General features: G+C 31.7%; 1 protein-coding gene and 1 long non-coding RNA gene across 8 annotated transcripts in view; one reads left to right on the top strand and one right to left on the bottom strand.

Annotated features, from left to right (window-relative positions):
* Ypel (Yippee-like) overlaps positions 1-22,313 on the top strand; it is a 155,481-nt gene that overhangs the window by 79,707 nt on the left and 53,461 nt on the right. For 2 of the 7 annotated variants that reach the window (XM_088184876.1, XM_088184873.1), the window contains exon 1: positions 14,190-14,371. The exons of the other annotated variants lie outside the window; for them this stretch is intronic. The gene's annotated coding sequence lies outside the window, so the exon portion shown is untranslated. Of the gene's footprint in view, positions 1-14,189; positions 14,372-22,313 lie in introns of those variants that run through there. 7 annotated transcript variants of the gene reach the window in all.
* LOC148235910 (uncharacterized) lies at positions 15,789-22,248 on the bottom strand. The gene is made up of 2 exons (XR_015809409.1): positions 20,933-22,248; positions 15,789-16,342 (listed from the first exon to the last, which is right to left on the bottom strand). It is a non-coding gene; the product is annotated as an uncharacterized LOC148235910 (long non-coding RNA).

Below are 22,313 nucleotides of genomic sequence, written 5' to 3'. Positions count from 1 at the left end.
ACATAGTCTTTGCATGAAATTTGGTTCTCTTCCATAAGTTTTTTGCGGTTCAGAAAAATATGGAGATGACGTATAATATCAAAGTCTCATCGACAAATTTAAATCCTCTCACCTGCTGATGTGTGTACTAGTAGAATAGCCTAAATTTCGTTTTTCTTTATTTATTCATAACGTAAAATCATGTGATCTCCAAGTCTATAAGATCGTGTTGAGCTATTGGGATTGAAGTTCTGACCAAAGTTTCTGGATGAAGTATATGATTCTTGAGTATCTGGTGGAAGTAATGGAAATGATTTGGTACGGCCGTGCTCGATCTTGAGAATTTGAAGGGCGGGATTTCCAGCGCCTTTTCAGTTCTATCTGGCTAATGCAATGATTCGGGACGGAAACAATCATTTCTTTATTGTCTAATAAATATGTATTAAGACTGTTTTTAGTGGCGCATTTATTTGTATTTGGCACCGATCATTCGGTTTTGTTCGGGTATTTTTTATAAGTGTTTTACCGGATGTCCGCTTAGATACGACTATATAACGCCCATGAGAGAAAAAATCTCGTTATTAGAAGGTCGCAATTAGAGCAATTTTTAGTAATTTAGTCGTAACAATCACGTGTGGTCCTGACAGAACTACTTTTTTCGTAAAAAATCGATTTACAACTACCCACACAGCGTTAAAATTTAGTTTACATAACCTTTAAATTGTTTTTTATTTCACATATAAATTATGGTATTTCTCAAGTGGGAAAATTATTTTTATTAAAGAATAGGGAAATTTGTTAAATTAAGTTTTTCAGTATATATAAAAACAAAGCTTGATACCCAACGATGTTTGCTATGATTGATTCGTTACTAAACCTTGATTATAGATAAATTTGAGTAACCTTCAAAATATGTTTCACCAAGTCGTGATAGTATCAAGTGCGTAGAATTCATATAATATATTTTTTTAAATGCGAATATGTTTTTATAAATGTTACGCGGTCTTTAGTTCCGCTACTAAGTGAATATAGTAGAATATATATATTATTATGAATCTTTAAACAAGGATTATGTAGTTAAATATTTATAAAACTAACCCATCTTTCGAAAATAATCAGAAACGTCTATTTGAAGACGTTCTCTCTAGTACACATATGTATATTAGATCATCATTGTGTACTTATTAAACATTATAAAACCAGCGATGGTGCTCGTTGGGTAAAGAAAATTGGCGATTGACGGTCACGAAGTTGACAACTCATTTCATGATTTGACATCCAGTTCAATTAGGATTAAGCGATTGTGCTCTGCGACAATGTGAGAATGATTTAATATATTATTCTATGTATACTATATTTATATCTAATGCAACAAGGATGTTATTCTTTATAATTGAACCAATCGTAAGCGATATTCTGATACAATCTTACTCAATCGTAAAACCAGATCCGATCGAGGCTAGTCAGTCAAGTTTGTATTTATGCACTTTTCTATTGCACAACAGACGAGGAAACCAGACACGGCGCAGACTTGATTTGCTTTAATTGCCAATGTTCTTGCCGATTCATTGACGTTTATTATCGATCCAGTTATGAAACACATGTGGCTCGTTTTTAATAATCAAAGTGTCAAATGTCAGTGGGTTATCATCATTCGAGATGAAAATAACAACGCAGCAGCATATAAACATTATTATCTACGCACAAGATTTTATAAAACAAATAAAACCAATATGGAGGGTTCGGTGTAAACGACTGGCTATAAGAGTACTTTAAGAGTAGAGTAGGTACAATACAAATCTTCAGTCGGAGATGAAAACCCTCAAGAAAGTATACATGTACGTCCGTTTAAAGCAGTCTGGCGAACTAGACTCGAACAAAGGATGGATCGGGACGTTTATGGAGAAGATCTTTGTAACTTTATATATACATTCGAGGAAAGAACTTTTTATTTGTTGAAAGAGTATCGGTGGACTTTATGAGTTCGAAAACCCTAGCGTGGTTGTATGACCTGGTTCAAAGGTTAAGAAACGAAGCTTGAACACGCTATGCTGAAAAAGCGCAGTATTCGCATAGGTAATCATCTAATAACAGATAGATTGATTAGTAATCGTATTTTAATTACTCTTGACCTGTAGACAGGCCTGTCGAGAGGGAACAAATTCCCAGGGAATATAAATTTAATGTTTTTATAGATTGTATTATCGGTAATTTGATGTAGCAAAATAAAATAAATAATACATTCAGTCAATGTGCTCATTCCTAAAAAAATCTAGAAAAAACAGTCTCGAATCTATCCCGAAAATATTTTTTTAAATATGTCAATTTACAACACATAATACATTTTCACAAGTAGATTGGTAAACAAATATATTATCTATAAAAAAAGTTCACAGCTGCACAATTATTTATGGAATTTCGGTAATTACAAAGTGTTTTTTTTATTCATTGTTTTCTTTGTCGGCTATTATTTATTATGGCCATGGCTGTTATAAATAACATATAGATAGGAAGATTTCGCCTAACAAAAATAGGTACAATTGAACTGTAGATAACGCAGCGATAAAAATGACTACCTGCGTTGTTAAAATACACAAAAACTTTTTTGTGTTTTTAGAAGTTAAAACTTTCAAGTTATTAAATCATAAAATATGAACGAGTACCTTACTTTAATAGTTGGACAAATAATTTCAATCATCAAATGATGACAATTTTTTTTTATTTATCAACTGTTGTCTTATTTAGGTTTTTTTTTGATAGTCTTGACTTATACCAAAACAATTTAAAACTATGGTGCTACTTGATAAACGCAATTTTAACAAATCTATATTTTGCTATATTAAATCAAATTATTATAATATTCTTAAATAGTGACTTTCCTTCTCTTTTGTGTTAATACATATTGTAATGATATTAATTGAGAAGCTATTACGTACTTTAACATTTATCGTGTGTGTTCATTATATCTGTAATAGCCAAAAACTTCTAATTTGTATCGAATACTGCGTATCGGATTTTTCTATTTCTATGGAAAAAAAGGGCTTATGATATTTTATTCACAGCTTACCCAAGTTACAAACTCACGTCACTGATATACACATATGTATATTTAACATAAACTGTCAAATATTGTATACATCGAGTCGTCGAGTGCTTTGACCCTTTCTGCTTCTCCCTTGCTTAATAATTTAAGAGTGCTCTTGAATTCGAACTGTGATAACCTCTCTTTATACGTGGTTTTATCTTAGGGTAAAACCAAATTTTTAGTATCAAATACCAATCTCGTTATATATATATTTTGCTTTGTATTACTTATATTAATATGTATAATATGTATAATAAACACACAGATCCTTGTAAGCCACTTATTGGTTAGTCGCAAGTGAAATAAATAATAATTTATTAGTGGTTTAAAATTTATTTGTTAATCGCTTTCTGCTATATAAATTTGATACAGATTCTTCAATTATTTTGTCTATTTGACTCACACTATACATAAAAATATATGTAGTTCTCAAGATTTAAAGTCATAGTTACTCTCAGAATGTGTTATTTGAGACAAAAATAATTATTCTGCATTTGACTCTGATTGCTGATTATGTGATCCCAGTGAATTGACAAGTCATCATGGCGGATATTACTGTTCGCGATTAGTAATACATTCTTAGAACAACAAATTTTGCACTATTTTACTGATTTTCGTCTCGTACGAACGTCTTTCTAAAAAAAGCATAATATGTCTTTCTAAAAAATGTATAATATATTATTTTACTCATCTCTACCGTAGACTTGCTAAATGCGTATAATACTAATTGATTTCTCTCGTGTCCATAGGTCTTTCTAAGAACAAAGTTTTGTTCTCGTCGGCGTAAAACAAACGATTGTGTATATTATATGAGCGGGGATCCATTTAACGGTACTTATAAATAGTTTATTTGTTAGACGCTGAAAAAGAGTCTGATTCCGCTCCGAATCGTCGTTATTGGTTAGATAATTGTGAACTGAAGGGGACGGTAGACTTTCCCAAGAAAGGAAAAAAATTCAAGCTTATAGATCTTTCCTTTTTCTGAAAGATCTATAAGCCTGAACACGGTCGTACTAACCAAAAATCTAACCTAAGTCCAAAATACAAACTAAGCCAATCGTCTCTCAGGAGAAAATAATCGGAAGAATAAGTACAGACAGACATCACATCTCACATATTGCTCCAAAGTTTGTCTGCATATCGATATTAAACTATATTTTAAAAACATGACTTCTAATAATATAAGAAAGCTGATCAAAGTTTGTATATCCAAAACGAATTTTGGTCAATAGGAGGGCGCAAAAACAATTATCACTTCTCAGAAATCAAAAATTTATGCTAAAAGCAATAAAATCGTGTCGGCGCCGTTGCAGTGGGAACGCTCGGTAAAGAGCGTTCCCACTGCAAAAGAGCTAAAAAAAATGGATCAGACTTATTTTTGGAATCTTGTTCAGCTTTTTCTGATCTATAGAGGTATATATGGTATAGTTTACCTTTTCCTTCTGTTGGATACCACGATGAGTGGATTAGGTATGTACATTGCAGATTAATGTTTACAAACTGACTAGCGCCGGTACGAATTTAGAGCAGTGTCCAGCGCGATCTGTGAAGTGTCGAAACACGTTCTAGATTATTTCTAGACGCGGTCCAGATGCGCGGAAGTAACCTCTGTGTGCAGAGGGATCATCGCTGGTCTCGTTTCGCAACCATTATGCATATATACAAACGAACGCAGCACGTTTTCTTTCGCAATGGCCAAAGCCTATATTGCCGTTCACAATGGGTTCGCCTACTTGTTGCCTTAACTGGCCGTTGCTACTATGCTTTTATTTAACGCTTTGACATATAAAGCCAAGGATAGATTGGGAGCATTGTTGTTGGTAAATAATGTAATAAAATATAACGGTCAGTTAGATGCTCGAATTTTATGTTGTAATATTTCTCTATTGTTATATTGTACAACAGGCGTGCGCCTGAGGCGTTAACAGCGCGTGTGCAACAATACTTCAAACAAATAATTAATATCAGTATATAGTATTAAAAAAATTATATAGTAAAAGCCTAGACTATAATTTATAATGTTTTCAAGACATTTATACTAGGCAGACGATGAATTTACGATAGTTGTTTTTTAAAAAATCAATAATAATATACTATAGTTAAACAGGAAATTTTGCTATCTTATCTATAATAGATAACTTTTCTTGTGCTAATGAAATGTGTATATAAGAGATAATTATTATCTCATTCAATAGGGAAAACGAGTAGGATTAGTGGCTTCATAAATTTCATGTTTTTATATATTGTATTATCGATTATTTGACAATTGGATTTAATGCAGAAAAATCAATAAATAATTCTTTCAGCTTCATGTGTTTATTCCACAAATAAAATCTAGAAAAAACAGTATCGAATCTAACACGAAAATATTTTTTAAAATATGCATTTCAGTAAAATCATATCGAAATACATTTTCACCATTAGATATATATTTTTACCAGTGAAAATATAAATAACCGGCAGGTGCTAGTTCAATTATATGATTTTAACTTTTCTATATGTAGTAAAATATATATTTACATACTTGTATTCACATGAAATGCAGTGAATGTGTATTTTTCAGTAAAGTTATTATGTCACTAGTAAAGTCCAAATACATTTTCACCAGTAGATATATATTTCTACTAGCTGATAGGGGATAATATGTTTCTCTAAAATATGACAGTTGCAAAACGTCCATTTGCTGTTCAAACCCAAACCTAACCTAATCGAAGTTCTAAAATTAATTATAGTTCTAGAATTTTTATTAGATGAAATACAAAATATAAACTAAGCCAATCGCCTCTCAGGGAAAAATAATTGGAAGAATAAGCACAGACATTGCATTTTACATATTGCTCCTAAGTTTGTCTTCATTTCGACATTACACTATTTTTAAAGATATGATAGCTGTCCTTACCGATATTACTATGAACTTCTAATATAAGAGGGCTGATCAAACCGAATTTTCGTCAATAGGAGAGCGCAAAAACAATTATCATATCTCAGAAGTCAAAAATTCACGTCAAAAGCAATAAAATCGTGTCGGCGTCGTCGCAGTGGGAACACTCGGCAACGAGCGTTCCTACTGCATAGAAAGGGTTAACTTTTACGTATTATTATTAATTCAAGAAATTACATTACGTTGTTAAAAAATATATAAAGTGTCATTTTTGTCATGAGGCCCGGAATCATTGTTTTTCAAGGGCCTGGGTTCGCTCTCGGCGGCCCTTGTCACGATATCTTCTTTTGACTTTATTATTAATTGTCCTATAAAGTGTTTACAGGAACACTTATATTTGATGCCAATGTGTAAAAATCAATAAACAAATTATTTCATAATTTTTTCGCTATTGTGTTTTTATTTTTGCTCAATTTTTGGTTCACTTTTGTTTTAAGTTGCTAGAAAAAAGTTGCTAAGAATCAATTTAACTTTATTGATCGAAATAAGTACGTTTATTCCTGTAGTATAAAATTCCAGAATTATGTAGTTGATAAAATCTTGAAAATCATTATCGTAACAGTGATTTTTTGGTTTTCATTCAGTTCGTACGGCACCCATTTATTGTGACTTTTTATTTTCACAGCTATTTTAAGTGGTCTAAAACTGTTACTATTATTAACACAAGCTTTTGAATTATAGTGCGTGGTTCTTATTCAACAAACGTTTTCAGAAAAACGCATAAAATTATTCATCTTCAAGATTCTCGTCATTAGCATGAAATTTTTAGAACTACTATTTCACCGCATGTTTCTGAACAGCCTCAATGCTGAAAACATTGTTTATTTTAAGTTACATTTCTATTGATTTACCACTCGTTTTAAACTATGCTCTTATTTGGTTTTCCACCTTCAATTGAATAGTCTAATTTGAACCAAAATTTATAATAAAATCACGTAAATACTTTAAAACGATATTAACATATGTATACTCAATACAATAGTAAAATATTAATAAAGAATCGTATTTTCTTGTGATTTAATAACTTATGCCCTTCAAACGAACTTTTTCAATACAAACTCGAATTTGTAAGAGTTCATTCATGTATGAATCTACGTATCTACGTTTACGTAATTGATATCCGAAATCAATTTGACTTTATGAATAATATAATAACCGTTGTAAATATAATATCGATCATTGTTTCTCAATATAATAACCGTTGAAACATATTCATAACAACCTTACATAATAATGGTTAAGTACGATACAATGCGTCTTTCAGTATAATACAAAGTTTTATTATGAATTTACATCAGCGTTAATTGCCAGTAAATTTGATGGCCGTATTACACAATATCGGTTATTTAACGTCTAACAGTGAAACGTGTAACGATGGAACGAATTTACGCACTTCATGCGTGGGAGTAACTATTTTGCTTTTGACACAAATACTACGTTGCTAGTTTGATCGCCTATATTTACGCTTTTTATCTATTTCGGATATTGTTACGTTTTTAGGTCAACCATATGCCGGGCTTTATCTCTGTTGATTAGAAAAAATATGTGTATTTATTTGTTTTTTTATCATATGTTTTCTTTGTTACATATTTGGATAAGAAAATATTTATAAACTCGTTGGAAGCTGTGAATATAAAGAAAATTGTGTATGTAGAAATTTTGGTTATCATGTGGCGATAATTATTGTATGTCAGTCATAATCATACTTGTTTTTGTTATTGTGGCTTATCAATATTTATTGATAACAGTATCGTTTTTTAGTTTAATAATATAATCATAATAATATTTATCAAATATGATTAGTTGTCGATTGATAATATTTTGCATTGTAAGTAATTATTTTTATCTTTGCTGTATTTTGCTTTATTAAAATTGAGTACAATGAATTTATTTATCTAATTAACAGTATATAGGTAGCCCCAATGTGTCACTATAGTAAAAAATAATACATTTTATTATTTTATTTTCATTACAATCATATTGTGCCAGTTTCATTAATATGTCATAGTGGTCATTGTACAATTTAACATTTAAAAAATAAATAAAAAACAGGTATGGCTCATATCTAAAATTAACGAGTACCGTCCTACATGAACTAGTTCCTGCTCCTTAGTTTGTTTGGCCATCTCGTTAAGAAGCTGGATGGCTCATGCGATAGGAGTTTTCTCAAGCGCTGACGTTCTGGCCGCAACGGCAAGAATAAGGAACGCAATCACTACTCTCTAGGAAACTCTTAAAGCCGCAGCCGAGCATAGATTTTAGAGCGACACTAGTCACTCAATCTCAAGAACCTTATTAGAAGAGTATTTAGTTACTCAGGGATTCCAAATTATTGATCCCAAATCGAGAATAGTGAACTAAATGTCACAGAGGAATGGATAACTAACGGATACTCAAAGTGAAACGCGTTCCTCTTAACAAAACCACCACTTGCTCTCAAAAGTGATTCCGAAATATTATGTGGAAGTTTTTCAAAAAAGATCGTTACCACCGAGAATGAGAATGGATGAATCGGTTAATGAGACCGAAAAAATGCCATAAGATGACATTTTCCATTAATAAAGGGCAGACGGTTGACGGAAGACCATTCCCATAGAGAATTTAAATCACTTTGTAGAGAGAAAGAGTCTGCAACATTTTGAATGCATCATCAGTATACAAAATAAACTGCCATATTTTTGGTATTAAATAATATCTAGAAGAGTAGAGGGCCCAGGTTTGGACCCTTGATGAACTCTCGAGGGAATAAATTATTCTTTTGACAACCAGCCGCCATAGTTACGAATTATCAATGATCGCTCAAATATATTAGATTACCTGAGTGCTCGAGGACGGAGATTTTTTTTATTAACCTAAAAATCATTATGCATACATAACGTTTACTTGTAGGATCTGATTTCTTTAATGTATGTTATTCAGCCATGGCTGTGTGATAGACGATCTGTTCCTATCTAATGATATACATACATATTTTCCTGTCTCGCATCAATGCGCTGGTGATCGAAAAATGCTTTTGGGTACCGTCGCTCGTCGTCGTCATTATGGAATATTATGTACTTCGAAACTCTTTCTTCGATTTTAATTACTGATTTTGTTCTATTCAGCTTAACATTATCCGCATTATACGCAAATCATTCATATCCTGAATATTTATTTCTAAAAGTACAATAGGATTTATAAAAAACTGTTTCTGCTATAAAACACTATACTTTTTTTTTATATATTATACATCACGTGAAAACTGCTATCGTTTTCCAAATCGATTACTTTTCCGTTGTGAAAAGAAAACGTGCGAATTTTCTTCCAGCCATTTCATCTTGATTTTCCGCCTTCTCGCTCTCCTTTGTAATTTGAAGCGAGTGGATAGAGACTAAATCATTTTTATATCATACCTTATATATTTTTTCTTGTTTTCTTCTCTCCATTCCGTAATACTACTTATGCCGAAACGTTACAATGCTATTTTTACCATTCTGCAGAGTGCAAATCGGTGCCAAGTATGAACGGGAACTAATTTTGTAACGGTATTCGTCACTGAAAGAACGTTCATAAATACATAGACATTATACAGAGACGCCTATCTGCTCAATTTTACACAATTTCAATGTGTCATTTGGAGATTACTATGCGCAGATGGTATTTGCACCTTCCTAACTACCTGTTTTTTTTTATTTGGCCTTGAAAACACTGCCCTGACCTCAGGCAGATGGGTGAAGCAGCTGGATATAAGTGTATACCTTTTGTAAAATGTGCGTATCCAATACATATGTTTTAAAAACATACTCATGCATGTACATAATACGTGTATCTTATAATATTATCCTAAATCGCGTGTATCTTATAATATTATCCTATAAATAATGTTTCGTTTTCACTTCTTTGTTTTGTGAATACCTACGATGCATTAATGCTTTACGTTGTTCCAATATTTATGGACTTAGTTATGAGCTATTCTTTGTTTGAAATCCAATTATGCTAACAAATGCGTATTAAGGAATATTTATGATCGTATGTATAGAATGTAATAGTATATTAGATTAATTATATTTATTTCAATTTATGCTATTATTGTATTATTTTTTATTTCTTACAAAACTCCTGGAGGGTTTGTTGGGATATGTTTCTCTCAAGTCGCGTTGACGTACTGTATTCAAGAACAGTAGTATAGGTTCTCCGGTTGTTTCATAGCATAGGCCTTTTCCATCAGCACATTAGAGACCAGTAGCTTCAACATCCTGTAGGCTTTGTATTATTAGCTGTGCGCCAACGAATTGCTCCACCTCTGTTCTCGACCTAAGCCGTCACGATCAACGACTGCGGCCGGGTTCCCGGTCACGATTCGAGTTGATGGTCTTTCGGCATGGAACCAAGAACTGGAGTATTTGGACAAATCCCCAACAAGTACATCTATCCGATTTTAACCATCTGTAGGTTAGTAATAATTTGCTCTCATCCAGCTAATTTAATCTAATTGTTTTTTAAATATTATTTTTATATCTTGTTCATATGTATTGTATTTTTTATGCAGGATTCATTGGCGTAAAGGTGTTAAGGTGTAAATTATTTTAATTTTTGTCAGTTGATGATTTGTGGTTGTTACACGACCGAAGACAAAACGAAACCTTTTGGTATGACAAAATCAGTTCCAAATAAGATACGACTTATTACAATGGAGTCCTAAGATTATTTTTTTTTGATTCGATATTCTACATTTTTAATACAGTTTTAATTTCGAGAAAGAGAAAAAATATGTTTATGAAAATATTTCACAATCAAATCGTCTCCTAATTTATATTTAATCCACTCGCCATCAATATACGGATTATTTTACGAACCAACAGCAGTTTGATCTCTCCATTTATATCTAATTTCACGTGTTACGAATATTAAATTACCTCGCCATATATACGTATAATTATTTTATGGCAACAATTATCCATGGCAGTTAAAGGGTTTATTCGATTATAAAAAAACATTGTTTAAATTAACATCAGAATAAGTAATATTAATCACAAATAAAAAAACTTTGTATGTAGACAAAACATTTCAAATAAGTGCGATATTAATTATAAATTCAAAGTTCTAAATATTTCGACATATAGGAAATGAGATACAAAAATTTCAATCAGAAATTGCTTACAAGGTATGCTGGGAATACAAAATTTATTCAACAATATGTAACGTACACTAATATAGTATCGTAATTAGAAATACTTAAAAGTTGAATATTTTGATTTTTTAAAACCACAAATAAATTTATTGCATATGTGTAAATCATGTTATTAGACTACACGAACTGCAAAATAAAATCGTTTGTAATTTCCAATATAAATGTAATACATTTTAGAACTATATATTATATAGCGACGTATTTTGAAATTTGAAACGCCTATTGTTTCCAAAACATGGACTGTCAGAAAAAATACAGGATCTTAATGGGCCATAGTTATTTTTTGTGTATTTTCTTGATTCATTGCGATGAAGACAAATGTTAAGGAATGATTAATAGAAAAGACACATTTAAGTTGTTCTGGCCCTTGTTTCTTTACATAAAAGGTCCGCCCCCGCAAAATTGACAATGGAGTTTTGGTGGAACGCAAGGCCGGCTCTGTCTATTTATACGAATTTTACAAAGATACACTGAAACGTCAAAACCGACCCCAGAATTTGCACAATTCTGATTTCATCGTGTGTTTTTAGGAGAATGAAATATCTCTATATGAATTGTAATTTCACATTTTTTAATAAAAATAATATAAAGGTCTATTTTATTAAATATTTACATTGAACGCGGGGCCCTACGTGAGTGAATCGGTTGCGTATGCTCAGAACCGGCCCTGTCCTCGAGTAGCGTCGAAGAGTGTACTTGAGAAACCACTTATTCAAGCTACTGGTAGGAAATATACACAATTCGGAGATTCAGGAAAAACTTATTTTTTGTGTGCCACCTAATTTCCAGCTCTTGCGTTTTTGAGTATGTATTGTATGAAGTACCGCATGCAAGAACATAATAATTTGACAACTCGTAAATAAGCACATTTATACGACGGTACCATCTGTCGGATAGTACCGTTTTTTTCTCATCCAGGTACTCGCACATGGTGGACGTATTGCAATCTAGCCAATTATATAATTATTGTAAATATGATTTTCTGCGCAGTCATTGCCGTATAGCTGTTATGACATGCACATGTTTGTAAATAAATACATATTTTCAAGACGTCGTCATTTCCTGATCTTTTAAAATGCACAGAAGTCACCACTATTTATAAAAAAGGTAACAAATTTTACATAAATTACATATTGTCCACTCTTGCTAAATTTCTCGAAATAATTATCCATAGATACGTCTTCAAGTGTTGCTGGATCAATCACTCTTGAGAGCAATTGGATGTCTCTACACGTAAACAACGTCTGTAGTAAATCTTCTAAGATGCTCAGTTCTCTTTAGTTCACATATTTTTTGAATCGGGATCTATAATTTGATATCCCCGAATAAACAAATACTCCATTTTTATCGAAAAAGTTCAGAAAATGTACTTGAAATAACGTTATAAAATAATATTTGGTTATTATTCGTTCTTGTCTTCCGACGCCTTTCTTTTAGGAGCGTTGGGATACGATTCGCTAAGTTCTTGCAGAAATTTGTATGTCACTAAGCATTTTTTATACTACTGAAGGGTGCTTTCGACAATCAAATTATCGTGGAATTCCAGTTTTGGTTTCCGGACCGTTTCGAGAATCGCGATTGCGTCCTTTGTTGATAAGCGTTAGGGTCAGGAGGTCCGCACTAGCCGACTCGCTATGGCTGTCACCATCCGTTTGAGTAATTTAATTTTAATATTTTTTAATTGTTTCTTACTATGTATTATTTTTTGACCACCGTGACGCATTGGGGTAACCTGTTATGTCACGATGGTCTTAATTTAATTTGAATAAATATAACAAAAACATCAGTTTTACCATTTACCTATCGATATCACTTCCTCATCATATTTCACTATGCAAAATTTGGATAGTCAATGGTCGTTTTTTTAATATTTCATTCATATGATTTATGACATGCATTTTTTTGTCTAAATTCAAAGGGGAACAAATCCTCCCCTCAATGACGTCCCTGTTAACAATCCACGTCAAAAGCAATAAAATCGTGCCGTCGTAGTTGAAACGATCGGTTATCTAGCGTTCATATTAAGATTTTTTGTAACAATATTACCACTTAAAATAAGTGAGAATCGAATGAAGCATATCTAAACCGAATTATGGTCAATAGGAGAGCGAAAAACAATTATCACTTCTTAGAAGGCAAAAATTCACGTCAAAAGCAATAAAATCGTGTCGGCGCCGACGTGGATTTTTGACTTCTGAGAAGGGATAATTGTTTTTCGCGCTCTCATATTGGGCAAAATTCGGTTTATATGTACTTGATTCGATTCTCCCTCATAATATTGTTATAAAAAGTCTCAATATAAACGCTTGATAGTCGAGCGTTTTCACCGCGATGGAAATTCACTATATGGCAACACTGAGCAAAGAAAACACGACTAATTATCAGGTAAATATTATGAGTAGATATTTTTAATAATTTTTAATTTCTAATTAAAATATTTCGCATGAAATATGATTCCAAAAATATGTCACAACTGTGGCTATTTTTAATATATATTTGTAGCATAGAAAAGGTTAACTCGTACATATTATTATTTATTCAAGAAATTAAATTACGGTGGTAAAAAATATATAGAGTGCCATTTTTGTCATGAGGCCCGGAATCATTGTTCATTCACGAAATAACAGGACAAAGACCATACGTACAAATTTTAACTGTTCCAACTTGAAAATACAAAAAGATATGTAAAACTATTTTTTTATATCCTTGTGGATTTATCAACAGCTGTCACATTATCACGATGAGATTTTCATTAAATTTCCTCCTAAAACCGAAACCGGAACCAACAATAGCGATGGTGCATTCGCCGGACAAAGAACCGCAGCATCTCTCGACGCGCGAAGGTGAATGGCTGCGAAAGAGAGAAAAAAACAACACAAACACACATACACACGCGCGCTCCCGCCCGTCGATCGTTTCCGTGTGTGCGTGCGCGCGAGACGTTGCACCGCTCGCTGTCGCGGCGGTGGGGGTAACGCCAGTCAGCTGTTCGCCGTTCTATTGTTGACGATCTCAGTGCGTCGCGGACCGTAGTCGGTAGCGCGCGCCTCTCGCGTAGCGCCAGAATTCTCGCTGAGCGAGTAGCGAACGACGACGTTGTGCGCGCGCGCGTGTGCGTTTTCTTCCGCTTTGTGTTCAGTTTGTTATCCGTTGCGAGTTTGCGAGAGAGTCGGAGCAGCCATCATCCCGCTAATAGGTACACAAATGGCGATCAGCTGATCGGTTGTTTTTGTTTTGAACTCGTTTGTTTTTACGGCGCACCCGCGCGTGTTTGCGTACGTTTCGATTCTATAACGGTATGTTTGTCTTCTAGACGGGCAAAAAACGGCGTCCAAAACTACCTGTCCCCTAGGTATCGTAGGTGTAGATAGACAATGGCAATCACAATATTTTTTTTCAAATCAATTCAATTTTCGAACAAAAGCGAGAAAATGTGACACTTTAATATTATCACGATGAAATATATCAAGTATCATAAAAATGTAGGACGTCATTGACCTGTTAAAATGTCCAATATTTAAATATAATTCTTTTGTTTTTTTATATTATTTTTTTGTTTATTATATATTACAAATATATATCATCAATTTAAATCTCATATGAGAAGATTTAGAAAATGATTTTTTAAATATTCAGTTCAGACACATAAGTCGTAAAAATGTAATAACGGTACAAAATAACCCCATTCAAATTTTAGTATTATTGAAGTAAAAATTAATATAATATAATACTATTTTTTTAGTGTTAAATTGATTTCAATAAATATCATCTAAATATTATTCATATTTAAAAAAATGGTTAAATAATAAGAATTTTTGGGTACGAATGTAAAATTAATGCAATTTATAATCATTCGTCCATTGTACGTGAAATATTCCACGTAAAATGTAAAAGGTTCAGTTTAATCAAAATACTATTTCTTCCAAAATCACAAAATGGGTGAATTCCCTATACCATCCCTTCCATAGATTGTAGGAAGGTTATTTTTAATTGCAACAATCAAATATGTAACTAGCAGAGAAGTTTATACATTCCTCTAAAAATATTTTTTTGCCTTTTTCACTGTTGACTATGACTACCAGATAATCTGTTACTCTTCAAAACGTCAGACGCTCACAAAAAGTAAGATCGCGATAATAATAGTAGTCAATAGTGAAAAATTTATAACTCTCTATTGGGTTAACATGTATGTCATGCCCAATATATGTTATATTTTCTGAAGCCATTTTATATGACTTGATAATAAAATATTTAGCATTTTATTTCATTTTTGTTACTCTTCTTTCAATATATTACGGTAAAAATTGTTAGTAATTCATAACCATTTTACGTGAAATTGTTAAATTTCTAAAATTCGTCGTAAATCTGTTAATTCGTTGATGTATTTTGGAAACAATTTTTGTGCCAGTGTTATCCATGTTTCTCAATTTAAATAATGTTGTTTTTACATTTACGTAGTGTTTTTGTCACACTAATGTTTTTAATTCAACTCAATATTTAAACAATAAATTTTGAGAACATTAAATTGTGAATCTTGAAGTAGATTCTAGATGCTATCAAATGATGTATTATACAGAAGCATGTCCTAAAAACCCACATATAGCCATTTCAAAGACATAATCATAATAATACACACGTTAGGTTGGACTCAATTATGTCAATATCACAGCTGAAAATCACCGATATTGTCATATATTTAATATATTGTATGGATTAATTACGCTGAATGTTTTATTTTACGTTTTATTGTACGATAGATTTTTCAATCATTGTTCATGCTGAAGGATATCATATATAAAAGTTTATCCGAAGTTAGTTTATGAACCTTTAAAAAAATGCCCGAAAATTTAAAGTATTTCATTAATTATGAAAAATAATATCAATTAAATAGTTGCAGAAGCCGATCCTTTTTCGTACATTTCGGGCGGTATCTCGGCTATAACTTGGTGGATGTTGGTTTTTAGTTGCTCCAACGGCGTTAAATCGCATGATCTTGGCGGTCGGTTTAGATATCGTAATAAGTCATAATATTGTTATAAAAAGTCTTAATATGAATCCTAGATAACCGAGCGTTTCCACTGCAACTGCGACGGCACGATTTTATCGCTTTTGACGTGAATTGTAAACCGGGACGCCCCCTTGAATTTGACTAGAGAAATGCATGTGACTCTTAATAAAATTGAAATATTAAAAAATGACTAGCTAAATTTTGCTTTTCGGGTTATCCCTCAAAGAAAATCTGAATCTATGACATAAATATTTTTTAATATATGTCATTTCAGTGAAATTATATCAAAATACATTTTCTCCGGTAGATATATATTTTTACCAGTGTTTAATCTTTTAATTAAAAGTGTATATGAACCCAAGAAAACCGAGTGTTTCAGCTGCGACGGTATGATTTTATTGATATTTCTAAACTGGACGCCTCCCTGAAATCTGTCATTACCTATATTTTCTAATATTATCATATTTAACTATATATTTGTATATGGAAAAAAATCACTAATTAATCGCTATTAATAAATAATTCATCCAAATCTATTATAAATTATCTAAATCGTGAAAATGTTTTCCATTATGACGTTGATCATGTTTCAAAACTACCATTCAATTTACAGAATAAAATATATTTGCTTGAAACTTTATACTGAGAATCACAATGTAACACATACTATACAATAGAAAAAGTCTAGACGAGTAAAATGGCAAAATAATAAGAAAGTAGAACGTATACACATCTGTGTCCCTTTTAGCAATAAAACGAATAGCTGACGGGCCGTCAAAATATTGAATATTTCAATGTTAAATTAAAGGTTTTTATGCCGAAGCTTAGATTTTTACCTGTGAAGGGTAAAAGGGTTAAGGAACGATAAACTTTTTTTATTGCAAAGATTCCTGTGAGTGATATACTAGATAAAATTCCAAGATTTTGTTGATTATTACAAAAGTTTTTTTATCAAATACTCCGCGCTATGGACAAATTATTAAAATCATTTGCTTAATCTTAAAGATAAAAAATGAGTTTATATCATAGAGTTTATCTCTTCTGTGTTTCAATAAAAAAATGTATGAATGATATTTAATGTACAAATAAAAACCTTAATGCAAAAGGTTTGTAGATATAAAGGATTAAATTTGTTTTAAATTACGATCAATGTGATATTTTTTAATATAATATATGAGTAACTTTATGCATAGCTTGAAGCTAATGTAAGTGTAGTTCATGCTTTTTATCAATCTTACGCTGTTACATGACAGATTAGACCAATGATTTACAACGGGGTAAATACAAACAACTCACAACATATATTATATTTTAATAAGTATAAAATATGATTATAGCTTATAATCAATAGATGTCTCCAAGCACGATTTTATTGATTCATCCGTGAGATTAGGAAAACTTAACCTGTGATGATCGATTAGAATAACGATTCTATAATAATTACTAAATCCGTTCTCACAGAGACGATAGAAATTAAATAACACTTAGGTCCATATCGAGTCTTTAAGGTACTTATTATACCACTGGTCTATAGTGCTGGTGTGTTTGTAAGGATCAATATATGTAGTCATACTTTGATTTAAAAGGTAGATTTGTTCCGCAAAATTTCGGGTAAATCGAGGCATAGAACACGTACAAAAATAAAAATCCGCGTAAATAAAGATTAGAACTCCATACAAAATTGGGAGATATGTTACAAAAAAATCGCGTAAAGCGAATACATATAATTATATATGTATATACATTTTCGTATATCAATTCAAAAGTGGCGATGCGGAAAAAATATTATTTAATTTTACTTTACAATAACAATATGTACTCGAAAATTTTACTAAACATTTCTTTATAATATGTACATAATTTAAAACGGAATAACAATTTTAATATTCCTCTTCGTCGCTGCTGTATTATAATCTTACTTGTTGTTTCTTTGAAATTGGATCAAAAATATTATTATCAGAGTTATAGCTAGCAGCAAATTCTTCTGGAGTTACCCTTATTAAAGAATCAGTTTCCAGTTTTTGTCTTTTATTTTTTTTCAAAGCCCTAGAAATTAAACCGAAACTGCGTAAATCGAGTCATGGGTGTATATAACTTTTGTTAATTCGTTTATTGACCATGCAAAAGAAAATTACAAAAGCATCTAATATATATTTATAAAAAAAGCAGATTTAGTTCATTCAGTACAAACATGTTTTAGCCTTCTCATTAAGTATTTTTCTCGCTTTCTTTTAACCCTATGATTGACTATTCTTTGCACGAATGAAAACGATATGTTAGAATCCGTATTGCGTTAACAAATTTACTTTCTTTTCGAATATGATATCAGATCGAATCTCTCATCATTAGATCTGTGGGATCTTATTATTAAAATTCGCGCTAATTTACTGTGACCAAAATGATCATCCATCAACAAGGAAACATGACAATACCGTAAAGGACGACCACACAAAAGCCCTCGTTACAACTAGAAAGAATCACATTAATAACATGCAAGTGTTCTTACATGCAATTGAAAAATAAAATGTAATCTTACATTTTTCGACAGTTCACGGATTATTTTTTTTGTACGCCTTTTTTTTGTACGTATGTATTATATGTAAATAGTCAAAAGTTGCAACTCTCCTGTACAATTTTGAGCTTTTCTTTTGTATACGCTACACCGAATCTGTGAAATCTCTTATTTCGATAATTGAGCAAAAATTGCTTTATTCATGAATTAGGCAAATTATCTGCCGAATGTATGCATTAGTGTTTTTTTTAACTAAGCCAAACGTCATTTTCGACAGTTGCGAAATTAAAGGGTCTAAATTGTTTGCTCCCGTTATAAGTGTAAGATTAGTAATGCCGTTAAATATAGATTTTCTGGTCGTGTGTTGGCACGGGAGTTTAGCAGATATATTGTAATTTAATGAAATAAAATAATTATTAACTATAACATAATAATAATAATAATTATTAACTATGTGCGAGCGTTGATCTGAATAGTGAACACCCCATGAATAACTCTCTGCAACGAATCATTGCGGGTTCACTGTTCTGACGTTCCAAAATACCTGTTAACAAAATTTGTACTTCGTCATATTTTTGCCATTCTAAAAAAATATGAACATCGCTGAAGTGAATGATTGATTTATTTTTATATAATCAAATGACATTTGGTCCAGTTACTCTGCTTAGTGTACGAAATAAGCAAAACAGTTTCTGCCCAATTCACGTACTCGGCAGATCATTTGCCTAATTCATGAATTAAGTAGCGGGTTTGCATGTTTCATGATGTAGGCAAATTTTTGCCCTTTTACGCAATAAGCGATTTCACATAAGCGAATTAAAAAAAATATGTTCTTATATTTTACAAAGGTAGTAAGAGTATAAAGAGGCATGGAAAAAAGTGACACTATATAATTTCAATAAAACCCTCTTAGTCATCGTGAGTTTATTGCGATTCCGTTATGTATAAAATACATATTATGTTTGTGAGTCGCGCATACTTACCCGTTTATTTTAATATAACTGCAGAAAGGCAACTGCAGAACAAATCTAACAGAAATGCTATTGGTTTTAATACATCCAGTAATTATTATTTCGTTTAAAAGCTAAAGTGGTCATCTACAATTTTTACCGAGTAGTATATAACATAAAAAAAGGCCTTTTAGGCTTAATTGTTTTGGAGCAAAAAATTAAAGTAACTAATTTCATTATCTTAGACGCAAAACAACACAGCATAACTTTATTGTGGTATCTGAAGAAATTCAGATAGGCTAGATGGATAATTTTGCATTTAAACGACTCGTATACCAAATGTTTACCATGATTCAATATAATTTTACTGTAAAATTCTTCACTGAAATTAATATATTTTTTATAAAGAACTGCAATTTTATTGTGTTTTTATTCTAGACGTTGAGAAAAACAACTTTAAAAGCTATAGCTTATCATTTATTATTCAATATATATTTTATTCATCTGTGGTTTAGTTTTTGCTATTTAGATTTATATTTAGAAATTAAAAAAATACATTATATTGAAAGATGATATATTATTTAGAATATTAATTAAAAATCAACATAGTGAAAAAGTTATTACAATTCTTAATTACTCTGCGTTTTTAAACCTAATATATTTGTGTTTCAGACAGTTTCATTGTTGTAAATAACGTTTACGTTGTAACAAAGAGACTGACCATTATATAAAAGGGACGTTCATATTTTATTTTCTAGCAGCTGTAATAGCGATAAAACATCACGAAAATACAATCTTTTGAAAGTAATCATATTTTCAACTTCAGATCATATGTCAGAGATTCGTCCTGTTCCATGATTGAACAGGACTTGAAACATACATTTTCTCTCGATAGTCATAAATATTCTATCTATAGATACTATACATATGTTCTTTCAAAATAATATTGGTGACTGACTATATAGTATGTTAGATCAATGGTGAATTAAACATGTAAGATCTGGCTTCGAATCCCATATGAATCAATTTTTATCGTGGATAGAAGATCAGAATGTATCATTCTAATTCCGATCGATCATCACATATTAAGTTTTTCTATAGTCTATTTATTTTCAAGAGTCAGTGCGCAAGAACATTGTTTAACGCGTAATCAAAATGTGCTCTTAAATTTCTGCCTTGTGCTTGGTTGTTCCCAATGAAACGATTGATCTTACGGCGAACGACCAATCACAGGGCAGAAATTTAAAAGCATGTTATGATTACGCGTTAAACAATGTTCTTGCGCACTGACTCTTGAAAATAAATAGACTATAGATGTTCTTAATAACACGGATGAATATCGTAATAAATGATTAAAATAAAATCGAGCTAGGTAGCGCAAAGTGACATTTATTGAATGTAAGTGTGTAAAAAAAAATAATGTCTCACTAATTGCTAAGTAGTCATTGATTATGTTTACCCCACTGTAACGCATTAGGCTAACGCCTATAATGCTGCAACGGTATATATACTTTTTATACGAATATGAAAATGTTTTTTTATTTTATATTATCACCACGTCTTAACCAACTTTGCTGACCTTTGGCGCAACGTTAACCAATTTCCATAATTTTCCTCGTTTCGCTGTGTTCCCGATCGTCCATAAATTGCGTAAATTTGCAAATTATCTCATTACTCCGACCTACCCAACATACACGCACAACTTCGCGATGTACACAGTGAGCAACGTTTCCCAAATTACATTAAATTTTATAACGGTATCCGAGCATTTGTTCTCTTCTTCCAGGAGGTCATATTTTTCGGCTTTCTCATACCGACCCACACCTATCTTTTTCATACACCGTCGATGAAAAATAACGTATTGTTCGCAATAACGCCTTAATAAAGTATTCTGCTGGGCATAGTCGTAAATTATGTTCGCCTTTAATATCCTCCCCTCGTACCCCAATGTATAAAATCATAAATACGCTATATTGGTAAGACACCTGTAGCTTTTGGCGTTATTCGATAATAATTCATACATTTGAGTTAGTAAGATTTTGCAATTTGAAACACATAAAATATTGACACATGAATATGTTAACATAAAAGGTCGAATTTTAGTTAGATAGTCGAATGAAACCCTTTCGAATGTTACATAATTCTTCACAAGTGCATAGCTTGATCAACATATGTTTAACGAATAGTTTCAAGTAGTATTATAAAGGATTTAGTATTTTCATATGCGGTATTAATTATAAATAAAATGCTATTTGAGAATTTTATTGTATTTAAAATGATATACGCCATTAACTAATTGTTCACGTCACATTGTTCAAAATAGAGAGTTTCGATGCATATAGTAGCTACATATAAGTCCAAAGCTGGCTGATGAAATGTTTGCAAGCGAGGGGGTGAGAATCTGTTTCAAACGATGAGTAGAAGGGTAAAGAAAGTGCGACTCAGGGGTTGCAAGCTCTACAAAAGCCGTTGCTTATAGAAAAATATATTAGTCTGGAATGGGTTCGGTAACACCCGAGACTGGACTCTTGAGGATTGTGCAAAAGTCATTTTTTCCGACGAATCCATGTTTGAGATAAATTCAAACTATATGCTTAAAAAAATATTAGAAATATTTATGCGTGCTATGTTGCTGCGTTGTCGTAATATTCCGGCTCTTGGAGATTCG

The sequence above is a fragment of the Plectrocnemia conspersa genome, unplaced genomic scaffold (assembly GCF_051122295.1).
Source record: "Plectrocnemia conspersa isolate PC_06_02 unplaced genomic scaffold, ASM5112229v1 ptg000004l, whole genome shotgun sequence".
In the NCBI taxonomy this organism is placed as follows: Eukaryota; Metazoa; Arthropoda; class Insecta; order Trichoptera; family Polycentropodidae; genus Plectrocnemia; species Plectrocnemia conspersa.
Note: the sequence above shows the minus strand (reverse complement) of the source record. Positions and strands in the feature narration are given on the sequence as shown.